This window comes from Symsagittifera roscoffensis, chromosome 4 (assembly GCF_963678635.1).
Source record: "Symsagittifera roscoffensis chromosome 4, txSymRosc1.1, whole genome shotgun sequence".
In the NCBI taxonomy this organism is placed as follows: domain Eukaryota; kingdom Metazoa; phylum Xenacoelomorpha; order Acoela; family Convolutidae; genus Symsagittifera; species Symsagittifera roscoffensis.
This window is the reverse complement of record NC_087065.1, coordinates 44,816,997-44,843,867: the sequence shown is the minus strand read 5'-3', so window position 1 is coordinate 44,843,867 and position 26,871 is coordinate 44,816,997. Positions and strand designations below refer to the sequence as shown.

General features: G+C 37.4%; 1 protein-coding gene across 1 annotated transcript in view; it reads right to left on the bottom strand.

Moving 5' to 3' along the window:
* LOC134843709 (mitochondrial uncoupling protein 4-like) overlaps positions 1–25,686 on the bottom strand; it is a 156,791-nt gene extending 131,105 nt beyond the window's left edge. Inside the window, exon 1 of the mRNA XM_063859948.1 lies at positions 25,676–25,686. The gene's annotated coding sequence lies outside the window, so the exon portion shown is untranslated. The remainder of the gene's footprint in view (positions 1–25,675) is intronic.
* Positions 25,687–26,871: the final 1,185 nt, after the last annotated feature.

The window sequence follows — 26,871 nt, the reverse complement described above, 5'->3', positions numbered from 1 at the left end:
GATCCATTGCTGGATATGCCAGATCTCTTTAAATTGCCCATGGCATTTTTTGGTTACTAACGAAAATAAAACAAATCAATTTTTACTGGTTTTTCAATGCCAGTTCACCAATTTTCTACAAATATAAGAACAGTTTTTCAATTCGTTTACTTTGCACCAAAGTCTAAGTTAAATAACCTTTTTGATTGAATATAACACGAACGTGCATATCATAAACTTCATGTAACAAACAGTATCTTTAAGTTAAAAACAAGATTAACTCAAAACTGCAATCACCACTGCCATTTATTGAATGTGCATAACTCAAAAACGCGTCTGGTTGATTAAATTAAACAAGTAAAATACGGACCTCTTCCAGGCTGTTTAATAAAATGCATCGCAGAAACCGTTCGGATACTTCAAATTTACGGACCAACAATTTTGACGACAGATCAGAAGCAAAAATGTCTTCGGAAGAATTAAATGAAAAATCGCGAGAGCCCAAATCAGACACGCTGAACGCAATTTTGGACTATAAATTTGGACCGCAAATAACGAAAGAGTTGAAAATAAAGAAATTTGACACCTCTTTTGACGATGAAAGAGACAGAAAAACCCAGAAAAGAAACCAGAGAATTAGCTACAAAGAGAAAAAGAAGCAAGCCAATATAGAAGTGCGGCAAATATTTCTGAACCAGGATACGACAATCATTTCAGGATGGTTACGGCTTCGAAATTCAATCAAAAATTGGGTCAAACTTTTTTGCGTCGCCAAACCTGGGTTGCTGATTCTGTTTAGAAGCAGTAGAGTTGCCAAAGCTCATAACTGGGCGGGGACTATAATGTTGAACTCCTGCCAGATGTTGGAGAGACCCTCAAAAAAAGACGGATTCTGTTTCAAGTTATTTCACCCTCTGGGGCTTAATTTCTGGGCTAAAAAAGGACCCAGAGGCCAAAATGTGTCTAATTTTAAGAGCATCGGTCTTCCGCTTAGTTATCTGATCATCCGAACTGAAGACGTACTGAGCGGTAAAGCGTGGGTTGACGGTCTTAATTGCGCGCGTTTGACAGAAAACTTCACGTTCAACCGGTCAACGTCAATCGGCAGCGATTCCAGTGTTGCCAACACACCCCTAGAACTGCCGCATGGATTCTCGTTTCCAACTAATCATAATCCGCAGTCATTGACTCTTAATTTTGATGTTACATCCGGGAGGTTTCATTCGGGTGTAAACAGACTTGCTTCAAGTACGAAAGAAGAGAGTTGTTCAGCCGAATCGAAATCAACGTTGCGAGGAGTAGCTGAAGAATCTTCTGCCACTTCAAGTAGTGAGGTTGAATCAACTGACTCAAATCTTGCCCAGAAACAAACCAACTTTATCCAATTAACCGCCGGACCAAACTTCAATCCCCCAGTTACTCCTGAAGTAACATCTTCTGATTTTTCAACTGAAAGCGACAATAAAAATGCTAAGCCGCAAGAACCTCAAGATAACGAAAATTTAAAATCATCGGCCACTAAATACGTCGGAGATAAAACCCTTCGTTTCAATCAGAAAAACATTCGAGCAGTTGCTGATCTGAACGTCAAAAACAGTCCTGCGCAGAACAATTTTTCTGACACATCTTGTTCAGATATTCAAAACTTTGAGCCCGTGACGTGGTTTCAAAGATTTGGTCAAAATTTTGACAACCTATTCATTCTGGAAGAATTAGTTTCAAAAACGGAAACTTTTGAGCGCATTAAACTTGTCGTTCGATTCGGGCTATCAATTTTAACGAATTCTGCTAATTGGACAAAAATACCTCTAGGCCCAGTTTTGGGTGAAACATACCGTTGTGCCTGGCAACACGGAAGCTCCAAAACGTTTCTCGTAGCCGAATGTGTTTCAATCAACCCAACTGTTGTCAGTGCATATCTTAAAAACCACAAAATTGGTTATGTTATCAAATCTTCAATCGCTTTGTCGACAAAACTGTCGGAAAAATTATTGAAGTTTGCTTCAAATGGACAAATTTCAATTAACCTTATCGATCGAAACGAGAATTACAACATGAAACTGCCGTATAGTGTTTGCGAACAAACTAAGGATAATCAGTTGAGCGTTAGGCTAGTTGGTAATCTCAAAGCGACCTGTGAACGTACTGGATATTCGGCTGTTATCAAAATACTCCCTGTGAAAAAAATCGTCCCGGATACAGGAGAAAAAAAATCAGCCGAAATTACTCAAAATTCACTTGCCGGAATGATTAAACTTGGAAAAAATGAAATTTTCGAGGTGAGAGGAGATTTAGATGAAAGTGTACTTTGTGTAAACTCAAGAGGCGAAGAAGACATTTTATGGTCTGCGAACCATACAGCCAATTTTTCAGAATTTACCAAATTTATACCCGAAGAAAGCTCAATGATTGAGCTTGAGTCAAACAAAATCTGGAAACAAGTTTTAGATTTGATGATGAGCCAAGATCTGAAGTCAGCCGAATCCGTCAAAAAGGATATAGAAATGGACCGAAATTCAAAAAGCAAATTGAAAAGTCCATCAAAAAGTGGGGTGGTTTATCAGCCGCGACTCTTTCGTCGAATACCGACAAACAATGCCCGACATTTGTACAGGTATAAATTTGCAGACGAGCGACCTTGGGACGGAACTAATGACCTTGAACAAATTGAACTAAACGGAGGCGAAATTAGAACACTTACAAAGCTGAAGGTCAAAAGAGTCCAACAATCCGACCATGATTCTCGCTTCGAGAGTCAAGATTCTTCTGACGAAACAGTGCCAATTGGCTCAACATCAAGTGGCTTGAATTCAACTGAAAGTGTGAATTCATTTCGAAACCCGAAAAATGAGGCTCTTCAAAAGGTCAGCCAGGTTGAAATGGAAGCAACAGAAGCCATAAAGATTCTAGAACAATGCATGACGACCTTGAAAACAGAACTGAAAACAATGCACCAAATGGTAGTTGATCAACGTCAAGACTTCAATAGCTCGAATGCCCGGCTATTTTTGTTCATATTTGTAATCGCATTTTTTTCTAGTATCTTTGTTAGTATATTATTACCAAGATAAATAAATAGTTGAAATAAGGTTTTGTTTTAAATAGTTCCGTTTACGGCCCATTTGAGTTATTTCCTTGATCCCCTCAAAAATAACCGAGGAAACAGTCAACCCCCTTGAAACAATCCAGCAAACTTGAGACGCGAAGCAGCATGCAAAATGCTGAATTCGGATTGGCTGACAACGATTGTCTATAACCAAGTAAAAGATTTTCCTCCCTAAATTGATACAGAGGAAGGTTGATTACTCGATGATTCGATCCCCAGTTTCTTAGACCTGTGGGTATTCTCTTAAAAAACGTTATCTACTTTTTGAGCTCTCAGAAACCTCTCAAATACTGCTTTTAACTTTTGGGAGATACATGCCGCCTTCGTGCCTCTTTTGAAAGTTATTAAAATATGCCATTCATGGCAGCAAAAAAAAATTACGGGCCAGAGGCAAATTTAGATTTTCTCGAGGTTCGGAGGGGTAGCTTTTTGATTTTTAATGTCAACCAATTTGATTTTTCGATTTCTCTCAGAACAGTAAAAGGTCTATTTTGCCTTAAAAATGCCTGCTGTCCCAAGCAAAACTTTCTGTAAAGCGTCTAAGGAACCCCCCACCCCGATTATTCCCCTTAATATTGTGCAACAATTTTTTTTAAAAACCCACAACCAAAAAATACTCAAAGTTTTGGAAATTTACGTGAAAAAAAACCGCGCATGTGCCCCCGTAGTATTTTTTTTCTTGTTATTAAATCTTAGCTCTAACCTAGAAAATTTTTATGCATTACTAAGACTTTACAAAACACAAAGTTTTGCCTTTCGGACAGGGCTAGCCTTTTTATCAGTTCCAAGCAAATTCCGTCGAGTAACATATTGGCTTATAAACAAGCAAACTGTTATTGAAAAATGGGGAAAAAATCATCTTACCACAAGGGAATACCTCACAAAACAGCCTAGTAATCAAAACCAATAATTGTGCTAGGTGCAAATGAATTATATATCTTGTGTGAGTTAATATCATTAACATGCGTACCAATACGGATCTAGGTTGATTAGCCGTCGAGGCAATTCTTGACCGGCATCAAGACTTGCTAATAAACCGATTGCTGTTGCCCCTCTGCCGCTAGACCTGATGTTAAGTCTAGACTTCAGGCTAATTTTATTCTAACTTATAATTTTAATTTCTATCGAGAACTGAAACAAATTGGAACGACTAGGTACGTTGCGGGCGATATGGCATTTACTTACCTGGTTTTGATAACCCGGGTCGAGGTCGTGGTTTTATGTTCAGATCATGTGGATCAAAATTTAGCAAGTTCAGACCGTTGAGACCAATACTTCAGATAAGGAAGGTTCTTCCGGATTCCAGTAGCTATGATACTTTATTACAGGCGCGGATCTAGGATTTTTTCGAGGGGGGGATTTTCAAAAAAAACTTTTTTTTAGGTCGACCAAATTGAATTTCTGAGCTCTCTCAAACCACTATAAAGACCTTAATTTGACGAAATTTTCTGCGCCGCAATTACAAATTTTTGAAAAAAGGCCAAAAAGAGGCGCTTTTAGGCACTTTTTGGAAAGTTTCGACCAAAAAGTCTCGCGTTTAATCGGAGCGCGATCCCCCCTCAAAATTAGTATAGATTGGCGCCGAAGGCGCCTGAAGAAAATTTTTAAGATCAATCCGCCAAAAATGGATATCTCAAAATAGTACAAAGGGGGACCCTTTGGGTCAGCAGTGGTCGAATCCCTGAGAAAGAAAGCGTCCGCGACCACCCCCCCCCCCCCCCCCCCCCCCCAAATCCGCTACTGCGTAATTGTGATAGCGCATTCAGTTCTTTCACAACACACAATCATAGATTTACAAATTGCTATCTTAGTTTAGAACGCCAGAAAAAAGCATTCAGAAAACTTTAACTTCGAATGTTTTATCTTTTTATGGAAGATTGTAATTGTTTGTTCTTGTTCACGTGTGGTGAAACAGAAATGATCAATAAGAAGCAAATAATTTTTTAAAATAATTAAACTCGCTGGCTGGCATTTTAGCATCAATAAAGCATCAATAAAGGTTACAGCGGGACATGTCATTTCAAGACTTAGAGTATAGATAATTCATTTTGAGTTATGTTCAACAACTTTTTTTCTAATTCACCTGCCACTAAAACAGGACTACCTGCAAAAGTTTTCAGAAAAGTTTTAACAAATTTTTACTTCAGAAATGACTTTTAACGACCAACTGGGTCGAGACCCGTGGCTTATGCAAAGACTTGAAAATTGTTTTTACTTCTTCTGAGATGATTTATTTCTCCGCAATCGAGTTTTAAATACGTTTGTGAATATTTTTTTTTTGCAGAAGGGATAAAGTTACAATTTAATTTTTAATTGTAGTGAATACCTATGGACGTTTTTTATTATGTTTCATTTGTGTTTTTGAATCTTTGAGTCCAATAGCAGCCGTATCAACCTCGCAAAAAGCATTGCATAACCTGCGCAAACCAGATAGAACATCAGATGCCCAATTTCGGTGCTTCGAATTAGCAAAATCTAACTTGAGTAAATTTTGATGTCAATTGTTTTCTGCTGTCGTGTTGCTGATGAAAGATTTAATCAATATTGCTGCGTTTAAAGAAAAGTCCAAATTATATGTTCTAAATCGAAAAACCTATAATTTATAGAGTCAAAATTTCTAAAAACGATTAACAGTGAGCAAAAAAACTTAACTGGAGAGGACTTTTGAATGAGTTGATGCTATTTTTAGTCAAAACGAGTTGTTAAAGGATGTCTGAAATGAGATTATTTATCGTCCGCATGAAGTTTTTCAGATTGCATCATTTTTTATCAACTAATTCGATTTGTTTGATTGAGTTTAGTCAATCATCAACGCAAATTTTTCAATGAGTTCAAGTTTTTGTGTATTAGGGGGTCTAAATGCTACAATCAAAAATGTTTCATAATCTCAGTTTTTCGTTTGATTAGTTAGACTTCGTTTCTCTTAGATTGAACCTTTTGGCCACTAAATTCCTATGCGATCTTTTTTAAAATTTTTAATCTCGTCCAAAAGCAATGTTTTTCCACAGAAAACACTGTAGGGATGGAGAAACCTTTTGAGAATCCAAGTAATGATTTTCCGTTCAGAAAAAAGTTCAAACTAATGAAATATCAGAATATTTATTACGATTGCTCCACAACAAAAAAAGCAATATTTTAATAATTTTAATGTAGTTTGTATTTGAACAAAATTTTTTGTATATGGTATTAGTTTGGCATTGCATAACCTGCGCAAACCAGATAGAACATCAGATGCCCAATTTCGGTGCTTCGAATTAGCAAAATCTAACTTGAGTAAATTTTGATGTCAATTGTTTTCTGCTGTCGTGTTGCTGATGAAAGATTTAATCAATATTGCTGCGTTTAAAGAAAAGTCCAAATTATATGTTCTAAATCGAAAAACCTATAATTTATAGAGTCAAAATTTCTAAAAACGATTAACAGTGAGCAAAAAAACTTAACTGGAGAGGACTTTTGAATGAGTTGATGCTATTTTTAGTCAAAACGAGTTGTTAAAGGATGTCTGAAATGAGATTATTTATCGTCCGCATGAAGTTTTTCAGATTGCATCATTTTTTATCAACTAATTCGATTTGTTTGATTGAGTTTAGTCAATCATCAACGCAAATTTTTCAATGAGTTCAAGTTTTTGTGTATTAGGGGGTCTAAATGCTACAATCAAAAATGTTTCATAATCTCAGTTTTTCGTTTGATTAGTTAGACTTCGTTTCTCTTAGATTGAACCTTTTGGCCACTAAATTCCTATGCGATCTTTTTTAAAATTTTTAATCTCGTCCAAAAGCAATGTTTTTCCACAGAAAACACTGTAGGGATGGAGAAACCTTTTGAGAATCCAAGTAATGATTTTCCGTTCAGAAAAAAGTTCAAACTAATGAAATATCAGAATATTTATTACGATTGCTCCACAACAAAAAAAGCAATATTTTAATAATTTTAATGTAGTTTGTATTTGAACAAAATTTTTTGTATATGGTATTAGTTTGGCATTGCAAGCGCGAAGTGTCCATACAAAGAAAAGACAACCTTTGGAATGTTTTTCGTAATGTATTTTTTTCAATTCATAATGAGTTATTTTTTATCCACTTTTAAATAAAAAACAAGAGATGCTAGTTAAGACAAAAAAGAATCGTTACAATTAAATACTTATCTTATCTTCGTTATCATCTTATCAAATATCAATAGTAGCCCTGCAAATAAGTAACAGATAATTTACTTGGCCCGCTGATCGTTTGATTATAAATATGTGGCAGTAGTAGGAATAGTTTCGATTTGTTGAGAGATTGCGACTGTTACAATTTTTAATGATTTTGTTTTTCGGGTAGACTGTTGGCACGCTGAATTACATTTGAACAGAGACAACTACTTCAAACAACAAACCATAGATATTGTTAGAAAATGTTTTCAAGAAAACTTTTTCATATGTTCTCTATAACCACTTAACACATTTTTTAAAATGTTTTTCAACTTAAATTTTAATACTTATATTTAATACTTATATTAAGATCGGAGACAACTGCTATACAAACTTAGTTCATGGATATTGTTGTAGATTACCCCGAATCCAAAAACGCTATGCAGGGGCGGATCTAGGATTTTCTCGAGGGGGGGATTTTCAAAAAAATTTCGAAAATTTTGTCGACCTCTTTTTTTATTTTAGGTCGATCAAATTGTTTTTCCGAGCTCTCCCAAAGCACTAAAAAGACCCTGTTTTGGCCGAAAGTTCTGCGCCGCAGGCAAAATTTTTTAAATTTTTGTTTCAGCTCGCTTGTTTCCTAGAAGACAACAATTTTTTAAAATGATAAGTTTGAATTACCAGAAAGGTTGCGGCTCCAGTGTATCTGTCCCGCATTCCAAAACTGAATGGGCAGGTTGGAGCCTCAATTCAAGATGATATGATTTTTTTGTCTGATTCAAAAAGAGAAATTTATATCTCGTAGGGTAAGAGAAAAACAACAGCGCTTTTTAGGTCTTTTATCACTTCTATCAGTTAATTCAAAAGTTGAAAAAAAGTGTGTTTGCTCAAAACATTCAATTGATTTTCAGTGTTTCTTACTTTTGTCCATTTGATCATTTCGATGTCTGCTCATAAAATCAGATTCTTTTTCTCTTTTTTTGTTTTGACTGGTAAGGAAGTGGATAAGCAATTGACCAAAAAACCCCAAATAATAGAGTTCAGATTTTTTAAAATATATATATTTTTGAAGTTATTGAATTCATTTGAATATAACCAGGGTAGCTTCAAATTGTTCCGAATAATTGACTTCGCGCTAGAAAATGAGGCTATTTTGCGTCCCCGCAGGGTCTAGAGCAGAACAGCCGAACAAAGAAATGTTCACTTCCTATTTGATAGTTTTTTTGTTTATATAACTTAATATTCAACGTTTGCTTTTACTCAACCAAATTGTTGCAAATGGCACAGTTTTCACAAGAGATTGTTGAGCAGTACGTCAGGGTTTGAATCCAGAGGAGTTCAGGTATATCGAAAAACTCCATCTGAGATCTGAAAGCACGAGTTACGGACCCGAGTGCAAACAGCGAAATCCAATAACCATGACTGCGCCCTCGCCTACTGACCCTCAAGGTTGGTCGGCGCTTTGCGTCATTTCGTTGGGCCCACGGTAGTGGTCTCGTCGGCGCGACTGAGTATTGGCAACTGATAGTACAGCTTGGCCAGGAAGCGATCTGCTAACACAAAGTTGGGAATCAAAAATTTCTTTTTCATTGTAACTGTCTGGGCACTGGGATTTATTGTGCACCCTCTTTTCCCCTGGTTTTGTGCTGTTTCTTCTTTTTTGAGAAAAAAGGAATTATACAAACAAAAACGGTCAGATAGTCTGGGGGATGTGCGGAGCACTCACTGGTGTGGGGTACCTGGTTTAATTCCTATCATGGATAAAATAGTTTTAGTTTTTTTTTTCATGTGTTCATTTAAGAAAAAAAAATTCAAATATTTTGAAGTATAAAAAGGTAGAGCCTTGCTGCTTTCACTGGTCTCTTTCTTGTCAAGTTCAATAACCAGGGCAAAAATTGGACAATAGAATGTGTTTACAGCAAATGTTTTTTCTTTTTTTTGTTTCACGTAAGCCTAGTGTCAAAACAGTTCATGTTTTTTCTTCTGTTTGTTTCAAGCAATCAAGGCAGCAACCATAATGCAGTGCTTAAAAATAGCATTTCCGACCCGGTGCAAACAGCAAAAATTGTGAACACTGGCAGGGACCTCGTCACGCGACCAAGTGGTCTGCGATTTATGTGCCACCAAGACAAACAGAGCCGCAAACGAATCATGCCTGAGCACAAACTATGTTTCTTAAGCACCAGCAAGAGGTGTCTTCGTCGCCGAGTCAGTGCGGTAGAATTAAAATTTCAAACTGGTTAAAATTTTTAAATGCGGTTTCTTCCATGGTGGCTGTTTGACCAAGCTGGAAAAAAGAAATATTTGAAAAAGGTCTGTGGAAGCAATTCCCTGGGGGTTATCAAATTTTCATGTTTCCTTTTTCTCCATTTTTTGTTTTTGTACCAAATTATTACTCTAAAGCAATTAAGTTTAATGCAAAAAAAGAAGTAAAGCACCAAAAAAACAGACTCGGCGGTTAGACAAACAAGTGATTAATTCATTTTAAGAATGCGTTGAAATTCTAAATTCCAACATTTTTTTGCACAATTTTGTCCATCAGAGAGTCTAAAAAAGTTTTTAAACCAATTTGTAAAAAAATTCATTTGTTATCAGAGGTTTAAAAAAAGGGTTATTTACGTCATTAAATTAACCAATCAAAACACCGCATTTAATACTAAAAAGATGTAACAATTATTATAAAACCAGTTTTTGAACTCAGCCACAATTTCTGAGAATTCAAGTTTTTTTTTGCAATTTCGAGTTGTAGTTAATTTCATGGTAATATGTTAGTTTCTCCAAAAAAAAATTGTTTTGGCCAAAAATTTCTTTTTTCTGGAACTATAGATTTAGTGTCAATTTTTCATTCTAAACCAGTCGCGCGATGTCATTTCCGGCCTGTTTTTCCTAATTTGCAGCGTCGCTAATCTAAATAACATAATGCTGCTGGAGGCCTGGTCGAGTATCTTCTGATTAAATTCGGGTTTACTACTATCACTACCACACTGCCTTATATGCTGTCCAACTGGAGCATCCTCTTTTCGGGGTTCCTGAATCGTTTTGTTTATGGCCTTCAAAAAAGTGTGGGGGTTACTGGATCTAAATTTGTTTTTTTTTCGTTTTCTCCGAAAATACAACTCTCAAATGTGAGTTATTGCTTTCAATGAACAGAAAAATTTTGAATTTTCTTATGTCGGAATAGTCAAATTGTTGATTTTTGACCGTTAAGTGAAAATAACTTCTCAAATCTGACAATGTAGATTAAATTCAGATAATGGGCAGTGTGAAGCTCCTCTGCGTTGGCGGATACCCATATGAAAATTACACAAGAAATTTTCGCCCTGGAAAAAGTCAAATTTTTTTCAACCGTTTTTTTTAACATCGAATACTCTCGAATACTCTGTCATATATGAGTTTTTGGTTTAATTTCTCAGAACGGGTGTGAACAATTCATTTGTTAATGCGACTACGCTCAAAACTTTTTGAAGCATCGACATAGTAAAGTTTTGGGTTTTTTGACCGTTCTATGAAAGTTTTTGACTTTTCTCGCAAAAACTAGACTACCAAGTAGTCTGTACACCACTTTTAATTTCAATTCACTGGAAAAGGAAGAGTTAAGAGAGGGCAAACAATTTTTTTTTCCTTTTTCTGAATATTATCTGCGCATTGGTGATATTGTGCACTATTTTAGCTTACTTTTGACTGTGATTCCACCTATATTGAACCATCAAAATACTATAATCACTTTCTCGGCCATCTTTTTCTATTTTTGCCCTCCCCCGAGGATGTGTTCAAGGGCTCTCGATGCAACACGCTACCACCATTTTTAGGATGTTGGTTATCAACCACTGTTTACGGTTGATTTCCATCGCTTTATCTAAAATTCCCCGTCTGGACGTATAGAAGAAAAAACGGTGAATACTTCCTTCGATCACAGTTTTCTTGCATTGAAAGAGAGCCAACTTCTAAAATTTAGTATGTTGCCTTTATCTGTTGGTTTCTGATACCATTCACATTACTTTCCTTTTTTTGTCAATACTGATTTGTCAATCCAAAAATGCCAGGTTTCCAGATATGTGTTTGGTGTCTCTTTTGTCAACTAAATGTTTGAATGTGGTAAGTTTGCAGCCCACAACATTTCTTCCAGATCAACCTTCACTGTTCTCACTATATCATCAACGCAACGGAGAAAAAGGTCTGCTGTCTGCACTGACTTAGTTTTCTTGCTTATCGCGATGCAAATTTTACAGACGGTTCCACTTATGTTTTGTTACTCGTTACTCATCATTCGACGTGATAGCAGCTGAAGCAGTTTTCACATTCTTCACTTTCTGGTCTGTAGGTGACAATCTTATTGCACTCGGGACATATTCTATTAGGTTTTTTCGGGGCATACAAATTTCAGGAATATCCCTCGTTAGTTCAGTTTTGTGCGGCTTTAGCCATATATCCCCTAAAAATGCGGCAAAAAATGCCCTCATTATTAAATTGTTTTTCTGAACGTGCGACATTTTGTAGCACTTGAAATGGACTTGGCCAATTGTCATGTTCAACAGTATCTTTTTGCGGTTTGTCATACCTCAATAAATGAACGTGAGTATATCGAATCCGAACGGATTGATAAACGGAACCCTTGATGTGAGTTCGATAAAAACAGCTGTTCGTAAGAATCATAAATTACCGTCTGAGCTATTTCTCATGTTAACCCTTCGGCGTACAGCCGTACAAGGTCAACTGACCAAACATGTTAATGAATTTATAACAATATGTCCAACATAAATGTATGCATCAATGATGCTAAGTTTATTTATCCCTACCGGATGACACTCCCCCTTCAAATGGGAAAACAAGTGAACAGGGGACTGGTGGTTTTTCTTTTATTTCCTTCAGCTGTCCGTACTATTCTATTTTACCTTTGTTTCTTCGTTGCTATTGTTGTCGTCTTTCTACTTTTCGTGTTCCTCGTCTGTCTTGTTGTTTGTTTTATCCGCTATTTTCCCAATTTTCTTTTTTTTTCGATACATAAAACTTCGTCGTTTTTGTCGGGACTCTCGGTCGGTCAGGTAAGGTCAATAATTTCTTCCTTATTCTTGGTCGTACTTTTAGTGCTAAGTGCCTCAAGGAATTTCAAGCAGGCCTGATATTTGGCTGCTTTTTCAGAGAAACCCATTTCCTGAATTAAGAATTTCAGGCCTGTCTTTGACGGCGATGTCTGTTGGTCTGGCGGCAAATCGATAGTGAATCTTACTGGTTTTTTATCGTTTTTTGCTTTGTCGATTGGAATGGGGTCACTCAATGCTTTCGGACTGATCGTCTTGTTGGTATTGTAGTTGCTGAAGTTGATGTTGTTGCTGGTGGGGTCTTTTTTTGATTCAACCTTTTCGGTGACGGCGCGGATGTTCCTGATGTCGTCGATGAATTCTCACTCTTCATTTCGCTTGCTATGCTTAGGCCTGTGGTTGAGCTTTTCCCGTGGCTTTTGTTGCATTGGATTTTTCCATCGTGTCGAGGCTCAATCCTCGAGGTTGGTTACAGGGGCGCCCGCCCGTTCATCGTCCAGTTGGTTTGGGCCGTCTTTGGTTGGACTATTTTCCCCGCTGTTTTGTTCTTTGTCTGCTGCCTGTTCCCGTCTTGTCAATTTCCTTCTTAGCCCTGTTTCGATATCCTCTTTGAACATTTTGTGTTGGGGCGCCGTTGGGTCTTCGATGTCTAAAAAACGTAGACAAAGTCCTGATCTCCTTGCGGATTTGTACGCAACATAGTCACTTAACCGTGAAGATCGGCACGGTCCGTAGATCAAAGGATCAGGATTAAGTTCAACTCCACTATTTCTTAAAAATCTAGGTTGTTTCCCGATTGATTGCACTCATGCTGTATGTGGTGTGTACGATAAAATTTTTCCGTCAATAGTTTTGTATTTTTTGTTCGAATGTTTTAGGGTCCTTCACCTTATTAGCCATTCGGACTGTTTTCCCTGCCACTTGATCTAATCATTTTTTAATATTTCTGTCAATAGATGCCTGTATTATTTTATACAGTGTATTCAGTTTATCCTTATTAATTTCTATGATTCTTTTAGATTGTGCTCCTGATGTTAGTCAATGAGCAGGCACTCCTCGCGGACGTGTAATCGGTTATGTACGTTGTATCATTACTGTCCCTATGAGGATTTAATCGATTCCCATTTACGTTTATTTAACAAAGTTTATGGGCGGTCGTAAATTTCGGTCTTTCCTGGTTGCGGCGGCACCTTTTGTAGATTTTAGCGGAACAGCGGTGTGTCTTCTTCTGACTCCGTCATTGTTGCCTGATTGATTGTTACTATCCCTTCTGTAATCATGTGGTGACCTGCCTCGAGTTGCGTATTGGTCATTATGGGGGTTTCCTTGTTTGAAGCGTATTCCACGTATTCCGCCTGAGTGACAGTGTCGGGATTGACTCGGCTTACACAGTGTTCGTTTGTTTCTGGTTGTGGGTTATCTGTTTGTGTGCCTGTCGTTGCTTTGTTGTCTTTGGTTTGCATGGCTTGTGTCGACTTTACTTTGAGTATGGTTGGTGTTTGTGTTTTCATCGCGTCTTCCCTGAATACGATTTTCGGAAAACTCTTTGACGATGGCTTTGATGAAAGAAGTTCGCGCGCGTCCTTGATGGATTCCTTTATGATTAACAGCTGGTATTTGTTACTTTTTGTTTCCTGGCGGTTGGTGCGCGTTTATGCCACCGTGGGTCCGATAAGCTCTCCTCTCTATCAGAAGACCCCTGTCAGTTGGATGTTTTTTCGTCCTTACTGCCTCGAGGTTCCAAAGTCTTAAACTCATCTGGAATGAATCCGTCTTTAAAGTTGCTGACGTCTGTCTTTCGATTTATTTTTTGCATTTCGTTTATGTTATTGACAAAAATTTTTGATTTTGTGATCGATGAGATGTTTGTCTGAGAGAGACCTGACTGAATTTCAGATCGATTTGAGCAAGACTGATTTTTTGTCAGCGTTTGTGGTTGACCGATTCCGGAATTTGCGGAATGTTGTTCTTTCAATTGAGAGTTTGAAGTGCTAATTGTTAGCCGTTTATTTTCGGCGCGCTTTTTGATCAGCTGATATGGTGTTAAGTTTCGATTGGCTATATTTGTTAAGGATGACGTTGTCGATCATTTCGAGGTTGTTTATGAATGCATTAATTGATGCCTTAACGAAATCCTCATGATATTTGCTTGGGGGTTTTGCCAATCCGACTAGAATTCTTGACGTATAGTGTTCTAGTCCCATTTTGTTACCCGCCATATGTTTGATATGAAAATGGAATGGAATTATTCGGTCAATCCAGCGTGTTATCCTGCTTTGACTGGTTTTTGATCTTTCACTTGCATTCAAAGCGTTGATCAAAGCTTGATGATCAGTGATGACAGCAAAAAGTTTTCCATAAAATTAGTTTTGAAAAGGCCCAAACTACCATAAGTTATTCTAACTCATTAACTGAAAACTTTTCCTCAAGAGAATTTAAGAAACGTGATGCGTTAGCTTTTGCCAACCAGCTTTCTTTTGAACGTTGCTCAAGTAACGCTCCTAAACCTGATGTGGAGGCATCGCATGCTATGCGTGTTTCCAAATGTTGATCAAAATGTTTGTTCTGTGTTATTTCGGAAAATAGTTTATTTATTTTTTTAAAACATGTATTGTGGTCCGGTTTCCAAAAAATTGTTTTGTTTTTCTCTGTGTTTTTTTAGAAAAGGCCGCATTGCGGCTGCTGTCTGTGCTAAATTAGGAATGTATCTGGTGAGGTGGTCTATGGAGCCCATAAAACTTTTTGTTGTTTAAAATTGATGGTGGTAATAGTTTCTCAATCGCTTCTGTTTTTCTTATAAATGGTTTGGTGCCCTCGCTGTTTTTGGTGTACCCCAACCACTCAGCTTATTTACACGCAAACTTACTTTTGTTCAGTGATATTGCGAGGTTTTCCGAATCTAATTTTTCCAAAATCATTTGAAGTTTTTGCTTGTGTTTATCGAGTGATCCTTTCGTTAGTATGAGTATGTCGTCCAAAAATCCGTACCTGTTTGAGCAATTGGAAAGTGTCATGTCAATAGCCCTCTGAAATTCAGCTGGCATATCCTTTAGGCCGTAAAATCCGGTTTGAAATTGATGCATCTCGGTGGCATGGCCACCAATTAAACTGAAATTACGTTTTTCTCGTGTTGATTTATCCAACTGGATTTGTGAGTAGGCAGATGGCAAATCTAATGTTGAGAATGAAGTTTGTTGATTGTTGTTCGATTTCACCACTTGTGCTATGTTGTCTAATGGGAGATCAATATTAGGCATTTGATATTTGTTCTTGTGACTAAATTTGTTTAATTTTTTAAATCTAAAGCCAGTTTCACCCTCTGGTCTTTTTTCACGGTAATTACAATATCGGACTTAGGAATTGTCGGTCCGAGCATTTATGCAATTTTATTATGTGTTTTTGGTCGATATGCTTGTTAAGTTCTTTCTCGACTCAATCTTGTAGGTGCATGCGATACGGCGTCCCTTTTGTTGGATCGGAAGAATGTCTTTGCTAAATTGCGTTCGCATAACGTGTTTTTTTGACTTTCCTTTACGTACACATAATTGTGCGAAATTGCCTTTAAGCCATTCTTTAATATTAGGGTTTGATTGCTCTGGTTCGTGTATGTGCAGCACGTTTCCACGTTTTCGTTTTTCTGGCACTAGTTTAATTCCAATCTGTGGTAATATATTTCTACCTAAGATGCTTGCTTTCTGGTCGTCGACAATGATGAATGGGGCGGTTTGCTTTTTCCAGCCTCCAGATTTAATTGTCTTGATCAATCTTCCTTTTGGGATGATTGTTTCGCCATTGTAACGGGCTAAATTTTAAGGGGCGTCTTCCGTTTAGTTACGTTTGAAAAATGTTGATTTGTCGTTTTCCTGTAGCCGCCGAGCTGTTTTTTCGTTGGACTTCCGGAATCAGCGATAGCGAAGAGTTCTTATGTTTTCATCTGTAATTTAACTATGTGTCCGTTAAGATCATCTTTTTATACATTGCCCGTGCTTTTAATTTCAAAAGCTTTTGAAAGTGCCATTACCGAAAACTTATCAATTTGGTTTTCATCCCAACCATTATTTGATCTAAATTCTGCGAATGCTACTCTCTGTCTCGATTTTTTCTGTTGCTCCTCATCATTGCAGTCCCTCATATAATTGACGTTTCCTGAACGGCATAGTTTGGCAAAGTGTCCCCGTTTTGTACATTTTGAACAAATTTTGTCCTTTGCCGAGCGCGATTTTAAGTGGTTCTGTCAGAATTGATTACCACATTTGTAAGGTTGTTTCTGAGTATTGAAAATTGTGTTTCGTTGTTGTTGTTGTTGACCTCTTGTTTTATTTTGTCCACGTGGATATGGTCGAACGCGAAGTCCGCCCCAACTTCTCTGTGAGCCCTAATTATTCGCATAATTACTGCGCCCACGTGTGTTGATATAATGTATTGGCTCTTGCTTCACTGTTGCTTGACTTCCGAAAGGAATAATTTTCATTGTGCGACTATATTCGATACCTTTTTCCCGTCTTTTTGCATAATCATATGCATCCTGTGGGTTTCGCGTTTGGGCTAGTAATTCCTCGGCGATTTTCTCGTTGTGCATATGTGCTGTGAACATGTCTCTTACCCATTCGTCTTCGCGATCTCCACAGTCGGCCCTTGAGGCCAGTTCAACTAGATCCGCGTGGATTTTTTCAAGACTCTCCGTTTTTTTCTGCTTCGTACAAAGGAAGTTATATCTTTCAAACGCCACAATTCTGGTTGTGACAAAAATATCTTCTAAAGTCGTTATTAGATTTCTTGTAGTCGCCGTATGTAGGTCAAGACCTGGTCGCTTCTGTTGCAATTGTCGTTGTCCCTCGGCGCCATGGCAGAGAAATATATAGCTTCGTACTTTTGCGTCGGCCTCATCCTACCGGAATGATTTGCATAAAACTCCTTTTTCTCTGGCCTTAACCAAATGGTTCTCCCATCCGACTCTCTTTTCTTGATTTCTAGCCTCCCGCTTTGTCTTGTGGGCTTTCATTTCTACATTTATTTCAATTTCATAAATGGGTTGTCTAGGCTCAACTAGTTCTGGTTTATTTCTTTGTAGATTTCTTACTTCCATCCGTCCTTCGCAAATACTGCCATTTCGAATTTTGCTGCACATTTCGACCACTCGAGAGGTGGTTCAGCCGAAGCTTTCTCCCAGAATGGGCTGATGCTTAGCGGGTTTTTTGAAAATCCTGCTGGCTGCGCCATGTTTTACCTCAATGTATGAACGTGAATATATCGAATCCGAACGGATTGATAAACGGTATTTTTGATGTGAGTTCGATAAAACAGCTGTTCTTAAGAATCATAAATTACCGTCTGAGCTATTGCTCATGTTACCACTTCGTTGTACAGCCGTACAAGGTCAAATGACCAATCAAGTTAATGAACTTATAACAAAATGTCAAACATAAATGTCTGCATCAATGATGCTAAGTTTATCTATCCGTACCTGATGACATTGTTCCTATCAACTGATAGTGGTGCTTCTTGTTATTACAGTTTTCTAAGAGCTAAGTCAATTACTTCATTCAGATGAACAATTATACACAAACTCTTCATATCTAGAGTGTCAAATTTTTCATTGGGCTCAGGTCTAATACTCTCTAATGTTTCCCTTGCTTCTAGTTAGTTGATTTCGATAACTGCGCCCTCATTTTTCTCAAAATATTTGCGAGAGCCTTGTTCTGGTTATAATAGGAACCACAAGGCAGTAAGAGGAGCAGGTTCAATGGGGTATTCTCCTTTTGCACCGTCTCCAACCAATGAAACCTGGCGGGCTGCCTCCAGTAGACTTTATCCTTGTGAAGAGATTCTCACTTATTTTGTTTTTTTTTCCTCATCGCCAACAGCTTCTAATTGATGTTTTTTTTCTATCTTTCAAGCAATTGAATCACTTGCTCCTTTCAGTTTGCTGAATCGGATTGCATCTAATAAATCCGATAGCTTGTTCTAGTAGGTATGTTTTCTCCTTAAATTTAAGCCAACGCCCATACGTTAGCGCAGCCAATCCATTACTCTTCAGACACTTTCGGGATTTCTCAACGCCCCTAACAGATCGCGTTTGTTTCAGCTATTTATCATATGTTTTTGCCATTGATTTGGTCTCACAAACAGCCTCTCAGAGAGAATTGGGATTTTGAGATCCGAAAGAAAGTTGTCTATGTTTGCGAGAAATTGAGTCTCATTAAATTTATCCCTGACCGGATGTTTCGGCCCTAATGACAAACCCTGCTGAACACAAAATGGTAATGGAAAATCATAACAATTTTACTTATCTCTCACCTTGCTTCCTCAGAGGTCGATCTTACCTTTCAGATAGTTTCTTTTCAAGGTTTCTCAAACTGTTGCTGTTATTTTGTCCTCTGCTAATACCTTTCATCTAGCCCCTCTGTACTGCCCTCTTGTTTTCCAGTTTGCCCTCGACGTTTTTTAATCTGTCTTTGCCTTGTTTTACTCCATTCTAACAAGTTGTGTCTGAAAACTTTGTAATGTTTGGTCCGAGAAAAACCCATTTTCTGGGACCCGGAACCTCAAAAACTCAAGATATATGCCAGTTTCTTAACAAACTCTCAGTAAAATAACAGGAGTGAAAATTGGCAGGGCTAACTTATATGGAGTCATAATCACGGCTTAATGATCAAATGGGTTTCTTTCCTGAAGTCCAAATCAAGATTGTAGGTGGAATGCAACTGTGCGCATTGTTTTGCAGGCTACAAGGCATAAACCTCGCGTGACGCAAAGCAACACAAATAACAACAGTCTTCTCAATTTCTACGTTCAAACATCCTTGCAAGTGCCTCAACACGTTCCTCACCTCTGACCATCAGTCCTCTTTCGGCTAACTTTTTCTCGTTTACGACTTCTTTTTTGTGTTTAAATGGAGCTTAGACAATACAGCTGCCAGGTTGTTTTAATGTTCGAACACATTCTACAAAAGCTTTAGTTCCAGCTGAACATCCTGGTGTAGTGCCTGATACTCATTTACCAGCTCCTTTTTCTCTTCATCTTCGATATCAGAAACCTTGTATTAGGAATGTAAAAACACCCGAGCTAATCAACTGGTTCCTGATATCTGGGAAACCGTTTCTCTGACAGTATACGATTGCGGTGATATTTATAAGTGCCTTCAGGATTCAGTTCAATTTCTTTAAATTTTGTGCAGTGGTTGTTGATAGTAATAATGATGATGTCGTGCCGCACCACTGCTTGACTGTTTTTCTGATAGAGAAATTTTCAGAGTAGATTTAGGAGTTTTTCTGCTGTTTCCTAGGGTTAAGTTTAAAGATAGTCCAGGAAGAGACGACAATTCGGGCAAGAATTGTTCTTTTTCCTTGTTGCGAAACTGTTCCAGGCTGTGGTAGAGAAAACTGGTCCCTACAAGGAAGACCATTTAAATTCTACTATGGCAAAAAAATCACGAATTTATTGTAAAGTTTTTCCACTAAAAAGAAGTAAAAACTTAGACTACGACTCCTTGTAGGAGAAACTGTAATTATGAACTGGCTCGTAGCCTTGGGGTTTCGAAACTATTCATTTTAAATTTCAATGAGCGTCTTAACCAAAATTATCAAAATGATCAAAGAACATACACGTCATTATTTCAAAACTTAAAAGTTTTAACAAATCAAAACATCGCAATCCTTACGTAAAAGATTTAACAACTACAATGTAACAAGTTTTTACACCGAGCCTCAAGTTTATGAGAGTTATAAATTTTTTGATGCTGATAATTTGATTTGTTGCTAATTTCATGCTTAAAAATTAGTTTTTTCAAAGTTTTTTGTTTTGGCGAACGTTTTGATTGATTCTGAAACTATTGCTTTAATCTCAGCTCCCTTCTTCTAAACATTTTGCGCGTGTTAATTGCCCGCTTCTCTGTCCCAATGTTCAGCGCTGCCAGTGTAAGTAACATAATGCTGCAGAAAACCTTCCAATTAAACTCCAATTTACCACTATCCAATTTACCACTATGCTATCAAATAGTAAAATCCTCTTTTCGATGTTCGTGAATCTTTCTGTCTACGGCCTTCGAAAATGTGTGGGGAGTTTTTTTATCCAATTTGTTTTTTTTTCGTTTTCTCGAAAACTACTACTCTCAAATATGAAATATTGGTTTCAATGAAAGGCACTGTTTTGAAACATTTTTTTACAATTGGATTTGTGGCACTCAGAATAGTCAAATTGTTGATTTTTGACCGTTTAAGAGTTTTCGACTCTTCTCGAAAACTAAGCTCTCATTTTGATAATGTGAGTTCAATGGAGATAATGGGCAGTGGAAAGCTCCTCTGCATTAGCGCATACTCATATGAAAATTTAAACAAAAAAATATCGTTCTCGGAAAAGTCATATTTTTGATTTTTTTTCGACAGATTTCTTTTAAAAATTTTGAATACTACCCTGCCATATCTGAGGTTTCGGATTCATTTCACAGAGCGGGTTGTGAGAAGCTTACTTGTTTATGCGACCACGCCCACCTTTCTTTGCACCTCGGAAAAGTAAACTTTTTGGATTTTTCGACCATTCTACAAAAGCTTACGACTATTCTCGGAACCTTCACTCCCAAATCTTAGATATTGGGTTCAACCGAATTTACAGACTACGTGAATTTACGTGAATGCCAACATGAACTATTTAATAAAATTATCACTAATTGTTGTGTTAAACTTATTAAATAGTTTCATGTTGGATATGGCTCAATCTACCAAATGCTGATCCTGCAAAAGGGTGGTGAAAGAAGGTGATGCAGGTGCAAATGGATGTGACAAGTGTGATGGATGGTTTCATCGGCAATGTGTTGGGATCACTGCGGATGCTGTGTCAACTATGGGCCGCGTTCGTGGATGCTTTTGTTTTGTGGTGACTGCCTAGAGGGTGACGTCTTCAAATCCGAAGCCTAGTTTGAACTTGTGACAAGGAAACATGAAGTTTTATATAATTTTTTGAAAGATATTGAAGATATTTTTGATTTTATTTAAGATCACGGGCTCGACTACGTCAAAAAACATTCCAAACAATAATACCCATTCTAATTCAACTATTCCGAAATTATAATTGATGGTATCTCTGAAGACAAAGGTGAATTCAGGTCTGATGTTGAAGCAGAAGAGGCCAAGGTTTCGGAAATACTGGAGTATATTGGCGAGTCAAACGTTAACATAAATCAAATGTCTAGACTTGGTAAAATTAAATTCTCAGAACGAAGGCCACGTCTCATACTTTTACGCCTATCATCAGAGTGGGATGCTCGAAAACATCTAGCTAAAGCGGTTAAACTCAAGAATTTTTAAGATAAAGTTTTCATTTCTAAGTCGCTCAACAGAGATGAACAAGCTGTGAACATAAAATTCTCAAGAAACGATTTGAAATGATAAATCATGACCAAATACCCCGTAATGATTTAAAAATTTGCGGCCTCACTCATGAAGGAATTGGAGGAAAGGTCGAGTTAGACTGACTACAGCTAAGACTATGTCTGCTTAACGTACAAAGCTTGATAAGTGTCAGCCAGTGTTTTGAAATCCTCAAATATCTTAGTTTACATTCTCCCGATGTCGTCTTTCTCACAGAGACCTGGCTGAAACCTGAAATTACCAATCCCGAAGTTTTTCCATTAAACTGTCCTTATTCTGTTATTGCTCGGGTTGATCATGCTTGTGGAGAACACGGAGGGGTTCTCATCGCCCTTAAGAACAGCTTTGTAACAAACTACTCTATTCTTTCTTACAATGCAGACTATATAATTGGTTTATCATTTTATTCCGGATATCATAATCATGTCTTTTTCCTTGTTTACAACCCCCTGATACATCTGCATACAGAATACTTATCAATTCTCTAGTTGAATGCATTCGTTATTTCAATACTAAAGTAGCATCTTTATCTTGCTCATACACACTCATGGGTAACTTCAATTTGCCCGACATCTGCTAGACATCTTTTTCTGGTCGTTCGCTTTACTCTAATTTGTTTCTTTCTACTATCGAGGAACTCGACTTATTACACCTTATTTATGAACAAAATCATCGATCCGGTAACACCCTGGACCTGATATTGTCATCCCATACTGAGCTATTATCAGTTTTCCTTGACAATAAATTATATTCAGACCACTTTCCCGTGTTTGCTTTCTTTACAATACCCAAATTAACACTGAGTACCACTGGGCAAAATTTAAGCTCTCAAATTTCGAAAGCCTCATTCTCTTGTTCAGTTTTCAATAAAAACATCAGCCCATGCTTTGGCAATCTTATTGTTACTCAAAACTCGACTTTTGGCTCCTTAAGTATCAAACTTTATGTACGTCACTGGTATTCTGAAATTATGGCAGTAATAAACTTTGCTAGTTGTAAAAAGACCAAAAGGCGGCAACAACTTCCATATTTTTATTCGTCCCACTGTTCATCTTTTTGACAAACATCGAGCAGCTTCAAGGCTTAATAATAACAATCTACGTCTCTCTTCATTGCAATACGATATTGATCAATAAATTGAACTCAATAAAACATGCTTTTGATCGAGTACCACATCATATTCTACTAAGCAAACTTCAAACTTTTTGGATTTTTCGACCATTCTACAAAACATTTTGACTATTCTTGGAACCTTCCCTCCCAAATCTAAAATATTGGGTTCAACCGAAATTACAAACTACATGAATTTACTTGAATGCCAGCATGAAACTATTTATTAAGTTTTTCACTAATTGTTGTGATAAACTTATTAGGTAGTTTCGTGTTGGATATGGTTCAACCTACCAAATGCTGATCCTGCAAAAGGGTGGTGAAAGAAGGTGATGCAGGTGCAAATGGATGTGACAGGTGTGATGGATGGTTTCATGGGCAATGTGTTGGGATCAATGCGGATGCTGTGTCAACTATGGGCCGCGTTCGTGGATGCTTTTGGTTATGCGGTGGCTGCCTAGAGGGTGACGTCTTCAAATCCGAAGCTAAGTCTGAACTTGTGATAAAGAAATATGAAGTTTTAAATGATGTTTTGAGCGATATTAAAAACTTATTTAAGGCCACAGGCTCGACTACGTCAAACAGCATTCCAAACAATAATACCCATTCTAATTCATCTAATAACGAAAATATAATTGGTGGTACTTCTGAAGACAAACGTGACTTCAGGTCTAATAATGAAGCAGAAAAGGCCAAGGTTTCGGAAATACTGGAGTACATTGGCGAGTCAAACATTAAACATAAACCAAATGTATAGACTTGGTAAAATTAAATTCTCAGAACGAAGGCCACGTCCCATACTTTTACGCCTATCATCAGAGTGGTATGCTCGAAAACATCTAGCTAAAGCGGATAAACGCAAAAACTTTCAAGATAAAGTCTTCTTTTCTAAGTCGCTCAACAGAGATGAACAAGCTGTGAACATAAAATTCTCAAGAAACGATTTGAAATGATAAATCATGACCAAATACCTCGTAATGAGTTAAAATTTTGCGGCCTCACTCATGAAAAAAATGGCGAAAAAGTCAAGTTAGACTGACTACAGCTGAATTTATGTCTGCTTAACGTACAAAGTCTGACAAGTGTCAGCCAGCGTTTTAAAATCCTCAACTATCTTAGTTTACATTCTCCCGATATCGTCTTGCTCACAGAGACCTGGCTGAAATCTGAAACTACCAATCCCGAAATCTTTCCATTAAACTGCCCCTTTTCTGTTATTGCTCGGGTTGATCGTGCTTGCGGAGACCACGGAGGGGTTCTTATCGCCCTTAAGAACAGCTTTGTAACAAACTACTCTATTCTTTCTTAGAATGCAGACTATTGAATTGGTTTATCAATTTATTCCGGATATCGTAATCATGTCTTTCTTTTTGTTTATAACCCCCCTGATACATCTGCATACAGAATACCTATCAATCCTCTAGTTGAAAGCATTCGTTATTTCAATACTAAAGTAGCATCTTTATCTTGCTCATACACACTCATGGGTGACTTCAATTTGCCCGACATCTGCTAGACATCTTTTTCTGGTCGTTCGCTTTACTCTAATTTGTTTCTTTCTACTATCGAGGAACTCGACTTATTACCCCTTATTTTGAACCAACTCATCAATCCGGTAACACCCTGGACCTGATATTGTCATCCCATTCTGAATAAACAACAGTTTTCCTTGACAATAAATTGTATTCAGACCACTTTCCCGTAATTACTTTCTTTACAATACCCAAATTAACACTGAGCACCGCTGGGCAAAATTTAAGCTCTCAATTTTTGACAGCCTCATTCTCTTGTTCAGTTTTAAATAAAAATATCATCCCATGCTTTGTTATTCTTATTGTCACTCAAAACTCGAGTTTTGGCTCCTTAAGTAACAAAATTTATGTACGTCACTGGTATTCTGAAATTATGGCAGTAATAAACTTTGCGTGTTGTAAAAAGACCAAAAGGCGGCAACAACTTCCTTATTTTTATTCGTCCCACACTGTTCATCTTTTTAACAAACATGGAACAGCTTCAAGACTTAATAACAACAATCTACGTCTCTCTTCATTTCAATACGATATTGATCACTAAATTGAACTCAATAAAACATCCTTATTTGAATTGTTATCTCCAAATTCGACTCGCCACTGTTTTAAATATCTGCGCTCATTTACTAGAAAACGACTACCAAATCAAACGCAGTGGATAGACAAATAAGCTACCAATTCTTTGGAAATAGCCAATCTTATGAATGATTACTTCTGTTCTGTGTTCCTACCAAGATGGAATTCTGCTCTATATGCACATGACAACCCTTCAATTCTAATAATCGTGCTTCATATAAGTGTTATTCAAATTGAAACGTGACTCGCGTCAGCTTCAACTACATGTTTAACCTATGACAACCTTCCAACTTTTGTTCTTAGCAACTGCAGCAATATTATCGCGCCACTTGTCGTTCAGCTTTTTGTTAATGTCTTAAATGCCCCAAAATGGCCTACACTTTGGAAATGTGCGTACATAACACCCATCTTAAAAACTAACAATCCAGAAAATGTCGAAAATTACCGCCCTATCAGCATCCTACCTCAATTATCGCTGATTCTGGAGAGAATGATTTTTAATTTTATATATCCTCGAAAGAGACCAAACATTACTTCCGTGCAGCATGGTTTCATGACAAAACGATCAACCGTTACCCATCTTCTTGAACATCCTGACAAAATTTATTCAAATAATGAGAATAATCTTGAAAATCTTTCAGTATACTTCGATTTTTGCAAAGCTTTTTATCGAGTACCACATCATATTCTGCTGAGCAAACTTCAAACTTTTTGGATTTTTCGACCATTCCACAAAAAATTTTGACTATTCTCGGAACTTTCCCTCCCAAATTTGAGATTTTGGGTTCAACCGAAATTACAGACTACGTGAATTTACGTGAATGCCAGCATGAAACTATTTAATAAGTTTTCCACTAATTGTTGTGATAAACTTATTAAGTAGTTCCATGTTGGATATGGCTCAATCTACCAAATGATGATCCCTCAAAAGGGCGGTGAAAGAAGGTGATGCAGGTGCAAATGGATGTGACAAGTGTGATGGATGGTTTTATGGGCAATGTGATGGAATCACTGCGGATGCTGTGTCAACTATGGGCCGCGTTCGTGGATGCTTTTGGTTATGTGGTGGCTGCCTAGAGGGTGACGTCTTCAAATCCGAAGCTAAGTTTGAGCTTGCGATAAAAAAACATGAAGTTTTATATGATGTTTTGTACGATATTAAAAATTTATTTAAGGCCACAGGCTCGACTACGTCAAACAGCCTTCCAAACAATAATACCCATTCTAATTCATCTAATAACGAAATTATAATTGGTGGTATCTCTGAAGACAAAGGTGACTTCACGTTTAATGTTGAAGCAGAAGAGGCCAAGGTTTCGGAAATACTGGACTATATTGGCGAGTCAAACATTAACATAAACCAAATGTATAGACTTGGTAAAATTAAATCCTCAGATCGAAGGCCACGTCCCATACTTTTACGCCTATCATGAGAGTGGGATGCTTCGAAAATATCTAGCCTAAGCGGAAAAACTCAAAAGTCTTAATATAAAGTTTTCATTTCTAAGTCGCTCAACAGAGATGAACAAACTGTGAACGCAAAATTCTCAAGAAACGATTTGAATTGATAAATCACGACCAAATACCTCGCAATGAGTTAAAAATTTGCGGCCTCATTCTTGAAAGAATTGGAGAAATCGTCTTTCTCACAGAGACCTGGCTCAAACCTTAAATTACCAATCCCAAAATCCTTTCATTAAACTGTCCTTATTCTCTTATTGCTCGAGTTGATCGTGCTTGTGTAGACCACGGAGGGGTTCTCATTGCCCTTAAGAACAGCTTTGTAACAAACTACGCTATTCTTTCTTACAATGCAGACTATTGAATTGGTTTATCAATTTTTTCGGATATCATAATCATGTCTTTTTTCTTCTTTACAACCCCCCTGATACATCTGCATACAGAATACTTATCAACTTTCTAGTTGAATGCAATCGTTTTTTCAATATTAAAGTAGCATCTTTATCTTGCTCTTACAAACTCATGGGTGACTTCAAGTTGCCCGACATCTGCTGGACTTCTTTTTCTGGTCGTT